Source organism: Sinohyriopsis cumingii, chromosome 17, assembly GCF_028554795.1.
Source record: "Sinohyriopsis cumingii isolate HCF-2022 chromosome 17, ASM2855479v2, whole genome shotgun sequence".
In the NCBI taxonomy this organism is placed as follows: domain Eukaryota; kingdom Metazoa; phylum Mollusca; class Bivalvia; order Unionida; family Unionidae; genus Sinohyriopsis; species Sinohyriopsis cumingii.
The window spans coordinates 83,610,818-83,629,791 of record NC_142977.1 but is presented as its reverse complement, the minus strand read 5'-3'; the positions used below and the strand labels follow the sequence as shown (position 1 = coordinate 83,629,791).

General features: G+C 35.1%; 1 protein-coding gene across 2 annotated transcripts in view; it reads right to left on the bottom strand.

The window, feature by feature from the left end:
* Positions 1-4,886, bottom strand: part of LOC149779339 (uncharacterized) — a 76,213-nt gene extending 71,327 nt beyond the window's left edge. For both annotated transcript variants that reach the window (XM_089939955.1, XM_089939956.1), the window contains exon 1: positions 4,773-4,886. The gene's annotated coding sequence lies outside the window, so the exon portion shown is untranslated. The remainder of the gene's footprint in view (positions 1-4,772) is intronic.
* Positions 4,887-18,974: the final 14,088 nt, after the last annotated feature.

The window sequence follows — 18,974 nt, the reverse complement described above, 5'->3', positions numbered from 1 at the left end:
CATAAAACCCTCATTCAGAAGTAACATCCTTCAGTCTTGTAAAGTACAAGTACACCTAACAAATTTATTTCACTTCTTAGTTTTACTACAGTTTAAATATCCAAATGTAAAACAATGCGTCATTTTGTGAATGAAAACAAGAAAGTTTTCTTTTAGATCTTATAATTTTACATTCTTGTAATGTTGTTTATTCTGAATTACTTCTCCATTGATATAATTTGTAATCCTGCTATTTGTCTCTTTCTTGTACATTCATTCATTCATTCATTCATTCATATGTTTATTCTGTCACTATTGAGTCACAAATTAAATAATTCAGATCATTAATGCCAGGCAAGTTCAAGTAATTTGCAAAAAAAATCAACTGCAATTAAAAAACCACAACCTATATGCATATAATGATAATTAAGCTAACACTTTTGATGTGTTGTGTAAAAAGAATTCCTGAAGACATCTTTGTTTCAAAACATTCTCAGGGAATAAGAACAGGACTTTTCAAGGGCCTGCCAAAATTAACCTACCAACTTTTAAATCTGAATTCTGAAACCTCTCTTATCGTGCCAATATTTATGCTCAGTCCATTTTTCAAATTATCAGACATCAAAAGTTTTGAAATATAAACATCAACAGTTATACATTAACAGCACTGTCAAAAGTTATTGTCATTACTAATTTTTCAGATGCATTTGTACTTTGTCAAAATCATTGTATTCTACATGTAGTTCCAAGCTATGTCCAATCTCTACACTTTACTCCTTCAGGGTTCTACCATATCATACAATTTGTCTTCTAGAACATTTATTTCCTGGACCTTTCTTTCCCTAACACAGACTGAGTGAATGGTAAATAGTAACTACCTTGTGACTTTTGCCTTTTCACTGAGGTTACTAGTTTGAACTGTACTTGCTTGTGACCCAATATGAGTTTTATTCCAGCAGTTACATCGGGTATGGGGGTGGGGTGTGTGTAACTGTAGCAGACTGATATCATTTTCTTCAGAATGTGTTTTCAAAACAAGAAGTAATCAATGACTTCAGAATATTCCAAAGTACTCACTACTGACTGGTTCTTTGTACTTCTCATATGTGAGAAAAGGGTATACTATTGTTCTGCTAGAAATCGATTAACTTATTACATAAAGCACACACTGTTTTGGACTTTTTGCTTTGAACTCTCCAATTAAAGAAGTATTTGGGATTCATGATACATCTGCAACTGATCATGCATTTCCCCATCATTAAAGCAGACAGCAAAGATGCTGTTCACAATCCTTCACCTGCTATTGGCACTGACTGGTATACTGATATCAGTCTGCCTATAAGATAAGGCAAAATACTGAAGATATCCAAATCAACATAAGTGTCATAAAATGAAAGATTAAAACATGTTTAGTTTTCTGCCCAAATACAAAATAGGTGAAAATGAAACACTTATAATAAATAAAAAATGATTGAAATTCCAGCAATATTAATTGGCATTCAAAGCAACTTTAAAGACTTCTGAAGGACATTTTTTCACATGTTCTGATTTTCAAGATTTTTTCAAGGCCTGTGTGAACAATGTATGACATTGTTTTCTATGAAGATTAATCTAGTGCAAGTTATGGTCACTCTATGGAAGAGATTCTTCAAACATTTTAGTGTGCATATTCAACACAAATCATTAGTGAGGTAACAGGAAAAAGGCATCTTTGCAACTTTTCTTTACAATGAATCATATCATTCATCACATGAGTGGTGGAAGACTTTTTTTCAATCATTCTTGATAACACTGATATCAGCTGAAAAATCACTAACCACAGTTCACTTAAACTATACAGTATATGCAAAAGCATAAAAGATCATTTTTTTAAAGTGATAAAGTATCAATCAGATTCAAAACTGCAGGTCATACATTTTCTTCAACTATGTACACCTACATGCTAATGCTAAACTCTGATTTGTCAATTAGAACAATAAAGTGCTATACATCAGACCAGGTGTGCACAAAATACAGCCCACAGGCTGGATCTTGCCCATTACCTGCTCTGTCCATTAATTTACATTATAAGGTGTGACTTTAAAAATCACTTATTCCACTAGTGGAAGTTGTCTATGCCTGCACAAGACCATACTGACCTCCATTACAGCAATAATATATTATAGGAAGAAAAAGACTGGCTTTTGGCACCAATAAGATCACATACATTCAGTACCACAGAATTAACTGAAAACTCATGATTCAGCCAAAAGTAAAGCATTGTTTAAAAAATGTTTTTTATCAGCTCTCTCATTCAATGATTCCCATCACATGAAAAAATAAAATATGTTCATTCCAAGGAGCATATATAACATAGGTTGTACAGTATATACATTGCAGTTCATCTTAATTAAACATCAAAAATACATATTTTCTTATACATTTATACTAGATATAATTCATTGTGTGGTACCAAAAACATTATATTTTAATGAGTAGTGAAACCACAAGTTAAAATATTATCATTTTTGGTACCACGTGATAAAATATATCTGGTATTTATGCAGAAAAAGAATTTTTTAAATTATATACCAAACTTGCTCCAGAATAAAATCTTAGAAGATTAAATTCACTCTTCAGCACACATACCACTTTCATAAATTCACCTCACTTTCCATAGGCTCATCATATATCATAAGGTATTGGGATTTATATTAAATCATCTCCTTAGAAAAACATAAACATCATATTTTAGAACAAATTGTCTAAAGGATAAAAGTTTACAATTCATAAAACAGGCATCCAAGTGAAAGAACATTTAATATAAAAGTGTACTTGCCCATCATGAAATTAAGAAGACAAATGAATAATTCTTTTATGGAAAACGATTCCTAAAGTTGAATTGAGTTCATGGTACATACGAACTTCATTTAGCATCTACCACTATTCTCAGATTAATGAAGGAATGTAAAGCAGTCACAAACACTGTATCTCTCAGTAAGTAGCGCACATTTAATATGAGTACAAATTTGTACCCAGGAGGCAAAATTCATGCAATTTGTACATTTCTGTGCCTGTAACTTCAGTTTGGTGCAACATAGAAAAAACAATGATGGCTTAGAACAGGGGTGTCCAAACTTTTTGCAAAGAGGGCCAGACTTGATAAAATGAAAATGCCCAGGGGCCAATAGTTCCTTCTGATGTTTTTTTAAGCACAAAAATTACATGCAGATATACACTGTTATAGAATATAGAACAATAAATAAATAAAAAACAAATAAGCAATAAATAAATAAAGCAATTTTCATTGTCACAATTATCTTTATTTTTCAAATGGCAATGTAACTAAATATAAGCCACTCAGGCAGGTAAGAACAGCTCTAAATACACAATTCTGCTTTCATTCATATCTGGAGAGTCAGATAACATTGAACTGTATGTAATACCTTAAATTTCCTTGAGTTAGATAAATATCTTTGCATCATGGTCATTTTAAACAGGAGTTATAACTAATGCAAAGTTTTCTATTATCATTAAAGTTTAAAACAAGTGAATTTTGTTTCTGTCTTTTAAAAGATCTTTCAGAAAATAATAGTTTGTGCCACATATACAGGTACATAACATCAACAGTTATAACCAAATCTTATTCAAGAGTTTAATAAAATAAGTGCCATAAGTCTAAGTGCATAAGTGTGTATCAGTCGCCATGGCAGAAATGAGTGGAGAAGGGTTCGCGTGCCAGTGGGCCATAAATAATACATTATATGACCAAAGCTGCGGGCCGTATGAAATCTTACTGCAGGCCATGATTGGCTCGTGGGCCGGACTTTGGACACCCCTGGCTTAGAAGAATAGAAAACTATCTCAGGAGTCAAACAAGCCATAGATTATGGTCGTGTGCCTTAAGGATGGAAAAAAAAGGAGGAGACTGAGGGCCTGACACTGAACAAGTTTTTGGAAGTTACTTACCTTGTCTCTTTTATATTATGACAGACAGTGTCCTATGTAAGAACAGGTCAAGAGGGTAATGTTAAGTAATTTTATCACTCGCTATTGTATTTTTCTTTTATTTTATTGCACAATAAGCTCGCGCTGAATACCTGTGCTTTATGGACCTGATTTAAAAGGCATATATGGGCGAAAATGAACTTTTCTCTGGACATAAATAAAAGAGGCAGATGTGTTTGTCAACTTGTACTAACTGTAAGAAATACAAACGACCAAAACATTAGCCAAAATTAAAATGAATGGGTCCTAAGAGGTTTGGCCAATAACGAGTGAGTTGTTAACACATGGGCCCAATACAACTGAAATCAAGAATATCGGTCAGTGGAATCTATGCGTACACATTTTCTGCAACTTGTGTGAAAACAAGTGTGGAACCCAGGCCCTCTACGACCTACAAGGGTTCGTTACAAAGAAATTAGGAGTATCCGTCCATTAATCAAGGGATGGGTTGTCTAACCTGTAACAATATAACACTGTTACAGGTTAGACCCACCCCTAGACCAACAAGTTGGAGAACAACTTGTTGGTCTAGACCCACCCCCATCCCTTGATTCATGGACGAATACTCCTAAAAAAAATTTGGTAACGAACCCCTAAATCCTAAAACATAAGCCACATCACCCGATATTTTTGTTCTGTGGTGTGATGGCACTAAAACAAAAACAACATGTGCAATGTCTTACATTGACGGACTAACGAACCCCTGTGCTAACGAACTCCTAAGACATTTACCGGTAGGACTGGCGTAAATAGTGGTAACCGGTTTTCTAATCTCAAAGAATCCGATCCCAGTGAATAAGTCTTACCGTTGGCTAATGTCCTATTTGTAAGTTTCTTTTGAAATGTTCGTTTTGAAATTTAACAACTCATATTTTGCGATTTCGAAAAAGCTTGCAAACTTTGACCTAGCGGGCGTTGTTTACAATTTCACACTAATTGTAGTTTTCATCATGAAAAGTAGCTGGGGACCATTCATTATTTTAGAAGAACTGTACACCTTTTTCACCATGTTCAAAGTATACGAATGTTATTCTTATTCTTTGCATTCTTTATTTTTTTATTTTATAATATTTTTAATACACTGTATAAAAGCCAATATTTTACAAATTTTAAGTACTTTTACATGTAGAGAGTCGATAACAATCCTGGCAGCTGATTGTATTGTTGGGTGTTAATCAATGAAGGTAGTTTCAAGCCCATTTACTGAGGATTAATGCGCATGTCTAATTTGCTACATAGTACAAATAAACTAGCATATATTATTTTGTTTGAAATCTGTACATAAAACGTTTCTGGTAAAGCATTGGGATCGCTGTAACAAAAATAGGAAGAAGATAAAAATGCTAATTGATTTTTACACGACATATTATGGGATATCTTTGTCTTACTACAATGCGCTAAAGGAATTTGATAGACAAAAATTGGTATTTTAATACTGTACTGTAATTAAATGCATTTCATTCGATTCCCATGAAGGAACATACCAACGTATCAATTATGAACATGAAGACAAGGATTACGATTAAAAATCGGATATATTTTAGAGACCACTGAGGAATAAAAAAAGAAAGAAATAAAAAATCTATTAAATTTTAAACAAAAGTAAAACAAGAAAAAATGACATACTTTGATAGAAAGATATAAACTGGTTGATAGCAAGCTAACATCAGTTTATGATATTGTTGTGAGTTTGGAAAATAATATTACAATTTACCACATACTTTGAGCGGTCAGTTTTGTTTTGTTTGTTTGTTTTTTCTTTTCAAACGGACTTTCCGTTGTATAACGTTTCAAAGAAGTCATATCTTTTACAGTTAGTGTTTACCATGTTTGCTATGCCAAATGGCACGCCACAAATCGCTTTATCAATTGTTGTAACGTCTCTTGCTTATTTTCTTTTTGTATTACCCTTTCTGATTATTTTCCTTCATAAACTTGTCCCGTATAGACAACAACAGAGATTTTATTTTAAAATTCTTTTTTTTCTACTTCTTATACTTAAATTGGAACTAGACTTCTAAAAAGAGCATTCATCTAGTCAATTAAGACCGATAGGCTAGAGGAGCAAGATCCGAATCAAGGCTGGGGGATGAATAGATGACATAGCTTAGGTTGTGCCATCACTAACCTTTTGATACGATCGGCGCGTCCATCAGACTGATCTTGAGCCAGAAGCGCCATTTTGTAGCATCGCTGATGGTCACGGCAACATGAGCCGTTCTAGCAGCCGCCGCATCTCATTCTTAAGGGTCATATAATTGTTCCTCTCATCCAAAATGAACGTGAACTCTTCCTCGAACAAGGAAACGTCTAGGAAGTTTCGTGAGACCCAACCTGCGGTCGAGTTGATCTTACCCTCCACCAGAACCAGAATATGATCTTTTCCTTAGTCTTCACTCGGAGGCCTAAGACGGTGAATTGCCTGACAGCGAGAAAAGCCCGCACATGATTAGCACACCTTCCAGAGCGATAACGGGAGCGGGAGCACCAGCAGCCAGGTACCAAACACATTTTTGTTGCATAGAGAGCGTCGCTGCTTGATATCAGCCTTAAGCTGGAACTCGATATCGCCGATCATTTTCAACCGATAGTTATTTCTGCTCTCCTCGTGGGTCACAACCGAAAGAGTGAGACACGTCGCGATGTGAGAGTTAGTATACGTGTTGAAATCGCCAATATAACCACTTTGATAAGTAGTCTAACATTGACAACAGTCCCAGATTATGATCCAGGTAACACCAGTCTAAGAAATAAATTCATAATCAAGGAGAGGAGCATCAAGAACAGTTATGTAAAAACTGAACCGCATTTTAAAGCTCTTACCTATGTACAGTCCAATAATTGTCTTGTAATATAGGTGGTGTCAGGATTTTCGCTCACATTCTGATGTATAATGTAGACGTCAAATGCTGAGGTAACAGGATATGCCTCATCCAACTCAATGCTTATAGTAAAACGATATAGAGTAGGCTCCTCCCCAGCGCTTTCGCGCTGAAGGGAAAATAAGGACCATTTATTGTAGGTATACGAAGGTTAAGGTTATCTCAAGAGCAAGTGAGATTAGGGATAACATCTTCAGTCGTCAATGAAAAACTAGCCAACGAAGTTAAAAAAGATGGCGAAGAAGGGAACTCAATGGAACTTATACGAAAGTTTGGAGTACACTCCCCACCAATAGCCCATACGAGGTAATGAAGCAAAGAACCACTTCTTGAAAACAAACGGAAGCCTGACCAGACGATACTAAAACAGCTGTTGTGGTGTAAAACCGTTCGTTATAGTAACACTCGACCCATACATATAAAATCCATATTTTCCCATTTTCGATAGCCTTGTTGGTGGTACATGTAAGCAGTATTATATCCATGTTTAAGGTAGCTGGGATATTACCCGCAGCCGTTTTATACATTCGTTAATAATATTTCGGCTGCGGAATCTGTTGATACAGCGGAGCTTTCAACGTTAGAAATTGTATTATCTCCTCGAAATAATCCGCCAGACAAGGGTCCATCTGAGAGTGATAAATAGTTTTCCACATCCCACTGACCCCTTCGGTCGCATCCAAATATCCTTTGCAGGCAGAGACATTATAGGCTCTTTTCCTTTCTTTTATTTCCATGACGACTGAGCAGTTGAGCAGATTAAACTGTGCGAAGCTTGCATCATCATACGCGAGAGCAAGAAACGATGCGTGACTGCATATTTTTCATCTCCTACTGAGGCCATATGCAAGAGAATAATGGGGTTCCAATCCACCAAGTTATCCTCTGTGTTGATTAACTCGAGATAAATATATAGGCGGGATAAGTTTCAAAATGCTGGCAGATTTAGGGCTACTTTTGGTGGTGTATTGGCAATTACGCAATCGAAGTTCAGAAATCCAAACAAACCCGAAAGTTCGTCGCTTAACTGCAACCTCGTTTGGCTACAGGTCATCGCAAACGTAACCATTCAGGTTGAGGGGTCATAGGTTATGCCCATGCATGTAACATAGTTCTATAATGTCTTTCCGAGAGTGGGCACATTGTAGTACCCATTGGTAGACCTTCACAGGAAAAGCATTTTCGCCTGCGAGCTGTTAGAAAAAATGTTCACGGAAAGGATCGAAGTCATCAAATCAAATTCTTCTGCCACACCATCCAGCTGAACGAGGCCTATCATCGCTATTGGGTCTGAGTTAAAAGAAAAGATTTATGCGTCAATCTGTTTGTTTAATCCAAAGGAGGATCTGGGATGTGTGTACACACACACACACACACACACACACACACACACACACACATATATATATATATATATATATATATATATATATATATATATATATATATATATATATATATATATATATATATATATATATATAGTGAGTTGGTGATGATGAAAGAAAATGATTATATCATTAACACTCCTGGTAGGCAGAAACAGCATTGTCATATAAATATTATGAAGGAGTATTTTGGTTGAGATAGCAATGTTAATCATTCAGTCAATTTAGTTGTACCTGTCCCAACACAGTGGGGATTTAAGTGATGGGAACCAATCTGACTGTAGTGACTCTGGTTTAACCAATCTTCAGAATTCAGAAACATTAAACAACATGGATCAGAAATTGTCACATCTACAACCACAGGATAAGACTGAACTAAAACAGATATTATGTTAATATGAGCACTTGTTTACAAATGTTCCAACACGAACAAATAAAATATGTCCTGACGCTGAGATTGTAAGTTCTACAACTATAAAATAGAATCTTTACTGGATGAATATTCTCGAGCAGGAATGTTTGAGAAAAAGAAAATTGAGGATTTGTTTGAGAATTATTTCATAAGACCAAGTAAAAGTAACTGGAGTTCACCATGTATTCTTGTCCCTAAACTAGATAACATTTTACGAATGTGTACCGACTAAAGAAGTCACCAAAACGGATCCATTTCAAATGCCAGAATAGATGGCTGCATTGACAAACTTTGAATGTCAAGAAGTTTGACCTTTTGAAAGTATTCTGGCAGAATTCACTCCCACAAAGAGCAGAATAAATTTCGGATTTTGTAATTCCAGAGGAGTTTATCAATATAAAGCGATGCCGTTTGGTATGAAAACCCTTCAGTCAATATGTCAACATTTACAACGATACTTAAAATGATCATGTGGAATTGATTCAGAAATTCTTTTATCGACTTATTGATGCAAATCTGATAGTTAATTTAGGTAAAAGTGAGTTTGCTTGTGAGATATTTTAGGACATATCGTTGGACATGGTCAAGTCATACCTGTAAAAGTTAAAGATAAAGGCTATCCTTTGATTCTCAGTGCCTTTCAGTAAAACACAACTGATGCCGAACCTGTGATGAATTTGTTGAGTAAAAAGAAATCCAAATTTTAGTGGTCTGACAAGTGTCATGTATCTTTCTACAAATTAAAGACCATACTTAAAGGAGCACCAGTTCTTTCAGATAAAAAGTTTTGTCAATCACTTAAAATGTATATTGATGCTGGTGATGTTGAGTTGGTGATTAATGGTTTAAGAAGACAAAACTGGTGTGGATCATCAAGTGTGCTATTTTTCTTAGAAGAGCTAAACCAACAACAGAGAAAATATTCCACAATCGAGAAGGAACTTTTGGCTTTGCAACATTTCGAAGTGTATGTTAGTTCAGCTCCTTCTCTGATTATTGTATTCAATGATCACAACCTCCTTATTTTCATTAACACAATGAAAAACAAACATCAGAGATTGTTGAGATAAAGTTTGATGATGCAGTAATACAACATTGAGATAAAGCTAATTTGATTGCAGGTGCTTTTTTTACGTGTGTAGAAGAACTATATTGGTTTATTTTGTATATATTATGTAGCATTCATAATACATTTTCCTATATAATTTTAAATATTATTGTATCATATATATATATTTGCTTAATATGTAAAAGAAAGCTTTATTGTATAAATTGGTGTATTTATGATGGGAGATGTTATGCATGTTTAATTGATATTGTGTGCTTGACCTTGTCCGTCATTGAGGGTAGAGTTTTTACCTACGTGGCTATTGTCGTTTTATTTAAAGGTATTTACTTGGATTTAAGATCAAGCCCTGGCCTTGTTTACGAGTTAGGGAATTTATCCAGAACATTCTGTTGCATCGTAGTTGAGGTGAAAATCCGTACATATAAAGGTGAGGTAAATACATTATTCATTCCTGTCTTAAGAACATTCTGTGGAATCATTTTTAGATGTGCTCAGATATTGGAATTATACTGTGCTCATTGACTTTTTGGGTTAAACTAATAATCTGGGATTATTGTGAATTGATTGGATTTTATCATTGTCATACTTCAAGGCTATTGGTACATCAGCACATTAAAGACGTTTGAAATTCATTCCGAACATTCTATACTTGTGGGCTTTTGATAGGAGATTTTTGAACATTTGAAATTTAATTCACAACACTGTGAGTTCCACTTAACTTTTCACTTGTAACTTAGAGAAATAATTTGTTTGTTGATTTTACTAGACTTGGTTTTGCTTCTTTCTGTTACATATTTAAAACCATAGAATCGTAACAATGGGTTATCCCTCAAAAGCATGACGCTGTGGCAAAGAACTTTCGAGATCGTACCTCATAGATAACCCCCATCAGATTTATAATCACAATCTAATACTATGTGACCGCTTTTGCAATATGAAGCAAATCTTGAACGAAGTTTCAAGAATCGCTCGACATCGATTAATCTTGTATTTGTGTTCCACCTGGAGTCTTATACGATTAAAAACATTGAGGTTTATACAAAAAAAGAATTGAGGTTATATTTTAAAAATTGTGCCCTTTTTATGTAATCATTGTTTTGTTTGCTTCTTTTCTTCGAGATTTCTTTCAACATATTCACCTTCTCTCAACATATATGCAGCTCACTGGTTCTATGATTGTATATGTCTATGGGCGTATTCAGCTTTAAAATGTATTCACACCAAATACCGTTATATCTCCCACATTTCCATAGAGAAAACTCAGAACAAACAAATATGACATCAAAACTCGTTAATAATGTAATGCAAAACAAACCTTCCTTTTACCTAAAAGCAATCGATTACACTGAAGTTTATCTCAAATAGACATTTCCCATTTTCTACTGTACGCTCAATGTCCCATGCATTAGACAGAGCACGAAGTTGGCACCAAATTTGCCATATGAATACATTTTTTGGAGCTTTGTGAGAACAGTTGATGGGTAAACTCATCAATAATTAACATAAATATACACTTAAAATCGATATGTGTATTTTTTTTCTCCTCAAGTATCTTTAAGTCAATATGTATGACATGCGGTATAACGCTGATCTCTCTCTCTCTCTCTCTCTCTCCATATATATGTACATCAATCATTCGAAATAGAAACACTCCTATTCAAATATTGATTGTATAGCCATTCATCATAAAATATATTTTTCTCTTTCATTTTCTGGAAAGCTAAATTTTGGTTTAAATCCAATGCTTAATGCTTAGTTTTAAAACTGCTTTTAAAAGTTCAGGGAAGATCGCACATATGATCAACGTCTTCTTGTGCCTCTAGCCGTATGTATATACATGTATATGGACGAGGAGTATACTTAACACATATACCTCGTATTCGCCATAAATTAGACTTTACGACGAAGGGCTTACTTCAACACATGTACCTTGTTCTCGCTATGAAGTAGACTACGAGGCTTGGATTTAACGCATCGTACTTTATACTAAAATTAATGAATACACTTGAATTTAGTGCATGATTTTATATACCAAAATGAATGAATACACTTGAATTTAGTGCATCGTTTTATATACCAAAATTATGCAACACACTTGAATTTAGTGCATTTTTTATATACCAAAATGAATGAACACACTTGAATTTAGTGCATCGTTTTATATACCAAAATTAAGCAATACACTTGAATTTAGTGCATCGTTTTATACAGCAAAATTAATGAATACACTTGAATTTAGTGTACACTTGAATTTAGTGTATCATTTTATATACCAAAATTGAGGAATACACTTGAAGTTAGTGCATCATTTTATATACAAAAATTAAGGAGTACACTTGAATTTAGTGAATGATTTTATATACAAAAACTAATGAACACACTTGAATTTAGTGCATTTTTTTATATACCAAAATTAATGAACACAATTGAATTTAGTGCATCATTTCATATACAAACATTAAGGAGTACTCTTGAATTTAGTGTACCATTTTATATACCAAAATTGAGGAATACACTTGAAGTTAGTGCATCATTTTATATATAAAAATTAAGGAGTACACTTGAATTTAGTGAATGATTTTATATACAAAAACTAATGAACACGCTTGAATTTAGTGCATCATTTTATATACTAAAATTAATTAGTACATTTGAATTTAGTGCATCATTTTAATATACAAAAATTAAGGAGTACACTCGAATTTAGTGCATCATTTTATATACCAAAATTAATGAATACAATTGAATTTATTGCAATGTTTTATATACCAAAATTAATGAATACACCTAAATCTAGTGCATCATTTTATATACAAAAATTAATGTATACACTCGAGTTAAGTTCTCTTTATAAATATCAACATTAATGTATACACTTGCGTTCAATGGACTGATATATATATATATATATATATATATATATATATATATATATATATATATATATATATATATATACATACCAACATTAATTTATACAAATTGGTCAAATGCATTGTTTTATATACTACCATTAACTTACATACTTGGATTCAATCCGTCGTTTTCTATATCAACATTAATGTATACACCTGTGTTCAATACATAGTTTCATATACCAACATTGATGCACGCACTTGGGTTCAATACAAACTTTCATATACGACATTGATGCATATACGTGGGTTCAATACATAGTTTCACATACTGACACTGATGCATACACTTGGGTTCCATACATAGTTTCATATACCAACGTTGATGCATACACTTGGGCTCAATACATCGTTTCATATACCAACGTTGACGCATACAACTGGGTTCAATACGTAGTTTCATATACCAACGTTGACGCATACACTTGGGTTCAATACATCGTTTCATATACCAACGTTGACGCATACAACTGGGTTCAATACGTAGTTTCACATACCGACATTGATGCATACTCTTGGGTTCAATACATAGTTTACATATACTAACATTGATGCATACACTTGGTTTCATGCGTAGTTTCATATACCAACGTTGATGCATTCACATGGGTTCAGTACATAGTTTCATATACCGACATTTATGAAAACACTTGGGTTCAATACATAGTTTCACATACCGACATTGATGCATACACTTGGGTTCAATACATAGTTTCATATACTAACACTGATGCATACACTTGGGTTCAATACATAGTTTCATATACTAACACTGATGCATACACTTGGGTTCAATACATAGTTTCATATACTAACACTGATGCATACACTTGGGTTCATTATATAGTTTCATATACCGGCATAGATGCATACACTTGGATTCAGTACATAGTTTCATATACCGACAATGATGCATACACTTGGATTCAGTACATAGTTTTATATACCGACAATGATGCATACACTTGGTTTTATGCATAGTTTCATATACCGACATTGATGCATACACTTGCGTTCGTGCATAGTTTCATATACCAATTTAATGCATACACTTGGGTGTAATGCATCGTTTTATTTAAAAACATTAATGGATACGTTTGGGTTTAGTGCGTCACTGTATATACCATCGTTCATGGTGGATACCTTGGTTTTAGTGCGTCATTGTATATACAAACGTTCATGGATACGCATGGGTTTAGTGCGCCATTGTCTATACCAACGTTAATGGATACGCTTGGGTTGAGTGCGTCATAGTATATAGACACATTCCTTTCGGTACTTCCGGTACCCTTGGATCCGTTTCCCTGCTCTCCTTATCGGTACTTCCGGTACCCTCGTTTCCGTCTCTGGCCCTCCTTCCTCGCACAACCGCCTATCTCTACGTGTTGTCCATGTCCTCTCCTCTCTAATCTTCTGGTGACGTCCGTTCCCACCCGGAACGCTTCCTGTGGATTAGAAGGGACCTACAATGGTGTCTCTTTGTTCGAACACAGGAGAATGAACACACTCTCACGGACCTTTCATCAGCATAATGGCAATTAAATCATTAGGTTAACTCATACACTCACGTCTAAATATTCCACACAAGCTTAAAACGACAACAATAATATCACGACTTCTGATACATACATACATATCCATAATTCTCTATATAGTAAACTATCAACAACAACAATATTCCTACGAGTGTCCTACCTTACAAATTATAAAAGACACATACAAATATAAATGCCTAATTATATGTGCACAAGGCCAACAAAGATTTACTCTGCACAATCCACAACTATATATTCAAATACAAACAAGTACCAGTCAAACACTACTCATTATTAAATTCAGTTCTGCACCACGAGGCAACATCGTCGCAGATTACACCATCCACTTCGATTTTATCTTAACAACTACATACATTAATTTTGAATATTACTAATTCGCTATACACTGCATTACCATATGTTGATAATTCAGCTGTACATAGAAGATTAATTTTCTACTAAATTAAACGCACATAATAACGTATAAATGTTACGACACCTAGTTAGGAAAGTGAGACAGATTTGGGCGAAGATATCTGAGCTCAGAAGCATTTGTTCCAATCTCATCTGAAGTTCATAGAACAAACTTCTCGCCCTTTTAACGAGCGCACAACTTCGGCACTCGGAGCACTCATTGGGGGTGTCTACAAAATGACTGTCTATAAAGTTTTTGTATTTTTGTGCAGGAAGGATGTCCATGGGAGTGAACACCATGAGTTACCGTACATGACTCTGTACAATTTTTGAACAGGAAGGGGTCTATGGGGTGACAGAGTGAGTTACCGATCATGACTGTCTATAAAAATTTTAAATTTGTGTGCAGGAAACGGGTCCATCGGGGTGACAACATGAGTTACCGCACTAAGTGACACCAACCCTAGTGACGCCGCTGGTTATTTATACTTTGAAGAATAACTTTCATATTTGCCCATCATATTTTAGAACGACGTTTAAAATTTCTCCCAACCACCTGTTTGTAACTTTAAGCGACATTCATTGTATATCCTTTTACATGGAAAATAACTTACTCCACGATCTAAATAGTGCCAGTCCTCACACAAAAGATGGGGCGCACAATCAGCATTCGCAAACATAATCTCATAACACGAGGACAAAACAAAATGTCTTTTGCAGAAGTCACTAGGTATAAATTATGTTACTTAATATCACAGGGGAAAGGGTAAGGAAATCAAATGGCATGATAGGTGTCCAGTGAGAGTGGAGTACGAACCCAAGTTCAAGCAAACAAGGGCCTGGGCATAGAAACTACCTTATAACACTATTCCAGTGGGTGAGATTAGGAAGTACATGCTTAGGCCCAAGCAAGCAAGGAGCAAGTAATACAATATGACAAAATAGAACCATGATCAACCCTGATAAAAAATATAACTAAATTGACAATTATAATAATAATAATAATAATAATAATAATAATAATAATTATTATTATTATTATTATTGCTGTTATTATTATTATTAGTATTATTATTATTATTTTAAATTATTATTATTATTATTATTATTATTATTATTATTATTATTACACAACAATATCTTCTAAGGAAGGACACGGGAATACATGACTTAACTATTAACTTTAGGAAAAACATGGTGTCACCTCCAGTTCCAAACCAGTTTAAATGCTGGGTCGGAGTCATAGGGTGTCAACATTACGTAAAGGATTGTAAAGTTTTCCAAACAGGAATTATGGTACTATAGCTACGTATGTTACATGGTTCGAATGCGAAACCATACACTAAGAATAAACGACCAGTTTTAGTGAGAAAAATATGTGTACCAACTCTTTGAATGATAGTTAGCATGCTTAACTAGTCAGATTTTCTCCACATTTCGTCTCGAGAAAGGCAAATTAAGGTGTCAAAATATTCACACCAGTGTAGATGTAGGAAAATTCAATGTTTCGGAATAGAGACAGGGCAAAAACACAGTAGTTCAGCTATTTTTTTTAAAGCATCTTTAATCTAGATCGAAATGGATGCAGGGTAATTTTGACTTAATGACACGACAAATAACCAGCAACTGTCAAAGCTTTATTTTAGATCGTTTCAGATGAAAATGTTCCAGTTCTCGGCAGTTGTCACTGAAAAGACTGAACCGCGAACAAACATACACGTGTCCGAAAGTAAAATTGTTAGAAATCGGTGGCAGGTAACTCATTCAGACAATTGTAATGCTCGAAACGAGACTTACCAAATATCTGGGAAAGTCGTCAATTGGTCAACAGACCACTCTTATTGTGATATTCATGTGGTCCTAGTGCCTTTTAGTCAGAAGTGAAGCTGTATTTATGGTAAGCCTCCTTCCCTTTTAATAAAAACCTAAGTCACACAAATGCGCAATTTTTATATTTTCGTTTAATGTTTTGTTCCGGCCAAAGGGGCAGATTGTGACACTAGCTTAATGAGTACGTACTAGGAACACACATTAAATAATTTATGCGCCAATGCATTTTGCCAGCTCTAAAGTACATAATAAATGTTTTTCATTTGTCGCTTATTCAGAAGTAGAGCTGATGGAGTTTACAATAAATAATGCGTATTTTTCAGACAGAAGAATTTTAAAAAAATCAGCTACACCTACCAGTAACAATCAAATGAACAGACCTTTACCAGACTCTGTCTATGCCAGGGTCTTTCGCAGTCATCTGAGAGTCGCGTTGAACTTGGGTACCGTAACCGTGTTGCTTGGCGATCACAACATCGCTCGACTATTTCCCTCCGATCCAGTGGTTCTCAAGTCTCACTGGATAGTTTCGTATTTTGACACCCCTCGAATTTTTAAGTTAGAAGGCATGAACCTAATTATCACAAGCCTAGCATTTATAAATTCACACATAAGCTAAATCTGTAATGTGGTTTAGATTTACGCTGAGTTAGGCTTGGAAATGGGTTGGCTTGTTGGTGACTGCCTGTCACAGAAGAGCATTGGAGATCAAATGCGTAACTTGGGCAGCAAATGAGCAGCCGATTTGGCTTACGTATTTACGTCTGTCTGCTACAGAGGTAAATATCTAAAAATCTAGATGGTTGAGGGGTGATGAAAAGTATGCTAATTTGTTATAGTACTAGTGAACTATATTCATGCATAAGGCACAAACTGATTTTTTTTTAATTGCCTTGTCACAGGAAAATATTCAAAATAGATATTTCCTGTCAAAAATGAATGTAAAATTTAGGGGTTGGTGGCAGTGTTGGTTCAGTATAAAAACTACCAGTTGCATCAGGAACTAACCTGATTGCTGCAGTCAAAATCTCACATTTATGATTTCTGCAGAAATCATTAATTTGGTTTTTATTTGTATCTTCAGCGTAAAATTATTTTCATTTTTCTGCAATAGGTCATTGCTGGATGTTGTTGTTGTTGTGGTTGTTGTTCTAGGGTTTAACGCCTTTTTTCAGCACAAGATAGGCTATACATGGCGGCCAGTATAACAGGTGGAGGAAGAACCCTGGAAAACCCAGGGAAGAACCACCGACCCACGAGAAGCTACTGGCAGGCTTTCCCACGTACCCACGCTAGCCGAGCCTTGGACTCGAACCCACGCAGACAGAGGTGAGATGGCAGTGATCCGGAACGGTGAGCGCTTTAGACTACTCGGCCACTCGGGGCCCCCATTGTTGGATGAAAACTCACCAGATAAATTGTCCAGTGAGACCTCAGCAACGGCCTTAGCAAATGCGGGGCCCGATTTGGATCACTTTGGCGGGGACCCATGGATTTACGCGCGTGGCCTTTTGTGAACAAGGCATTCAGAAATAAACTTTTAAACAAGTTTTTATGATATTGAACTTAAAATTGTCTTTCATCGGTTTAAAATTTCTTTCTCTCTATAAATACATTTTTAAAAATTAATAATGCGCGGGAACCTTGTGAGCACTGGGCCCGATTGGGCCCAATCGGTCCAATCGGCCTAAGGCCGGCCCTGGTGGTTCTTATATTTCCTTCTCAAGGTTATCTACGATGTTTCTAAATCCTCGTATCTTTTTTTTCTGATTGCTCAACTTTAATATCAATTATATTGCCCTCCTTGATAACAGATAATTTCTGGGTCATGGGGAGGGGAATTACTGGGAATATCTCTTGCTTGGCAATGGAACAGGGTAAGGATCTTAAATTTCCTTCAGTCAAAAGTATATTGAGGATGTTGATTGAAGATATTTTTGCAGAAGGGCTGACGAAACTCTAAATAGAAGCTAGGTTACTGTTTGATGGACGGCTGCGGACTAAGTAGCACAGAGATTCGTTGTCAAAATAAAGAGGCACCGGGGAAAGACTAAAATAAATTTAATTATGGAAATGAGGTAAATCAGGATTTTGGTTTAAAACATAGCTGGGCGGTTCGATTTCATGGTGAAATTTTCCGTATCAATTTAAAACGGAGCTGCTAAATGCATTTAAGAACTTTGATTTAATTGATTTCTTTCCTTTTCTATTCTGGTGGAAGTGCATCTTGCAATTGTTCTTGTACAACTTTATCTTGCTGTAGTTAATTCGATTGTTATATTCTGTATACAGGGGTTGTGTTGTTCTATTTACTATCTCTGCTCATATTTCCATTCACTCCATCCATTAATTTCATTTCATATTCGCTTGATCCGGGCTATAACACCGTTGTCAATCATCGTCTAGGCAGCAATAACTACTAAAGAGCCACGACAAATTTGGATCTTATTTGCCGATGATAACTTAGAGGGGTTGAACCATTACTATCAGAAGGTTGTTATTCATGTTGTTGTTGTTGTTTTTGTAGGGTTTAACGCCATTTATCAGCACAAGATAGGCTATG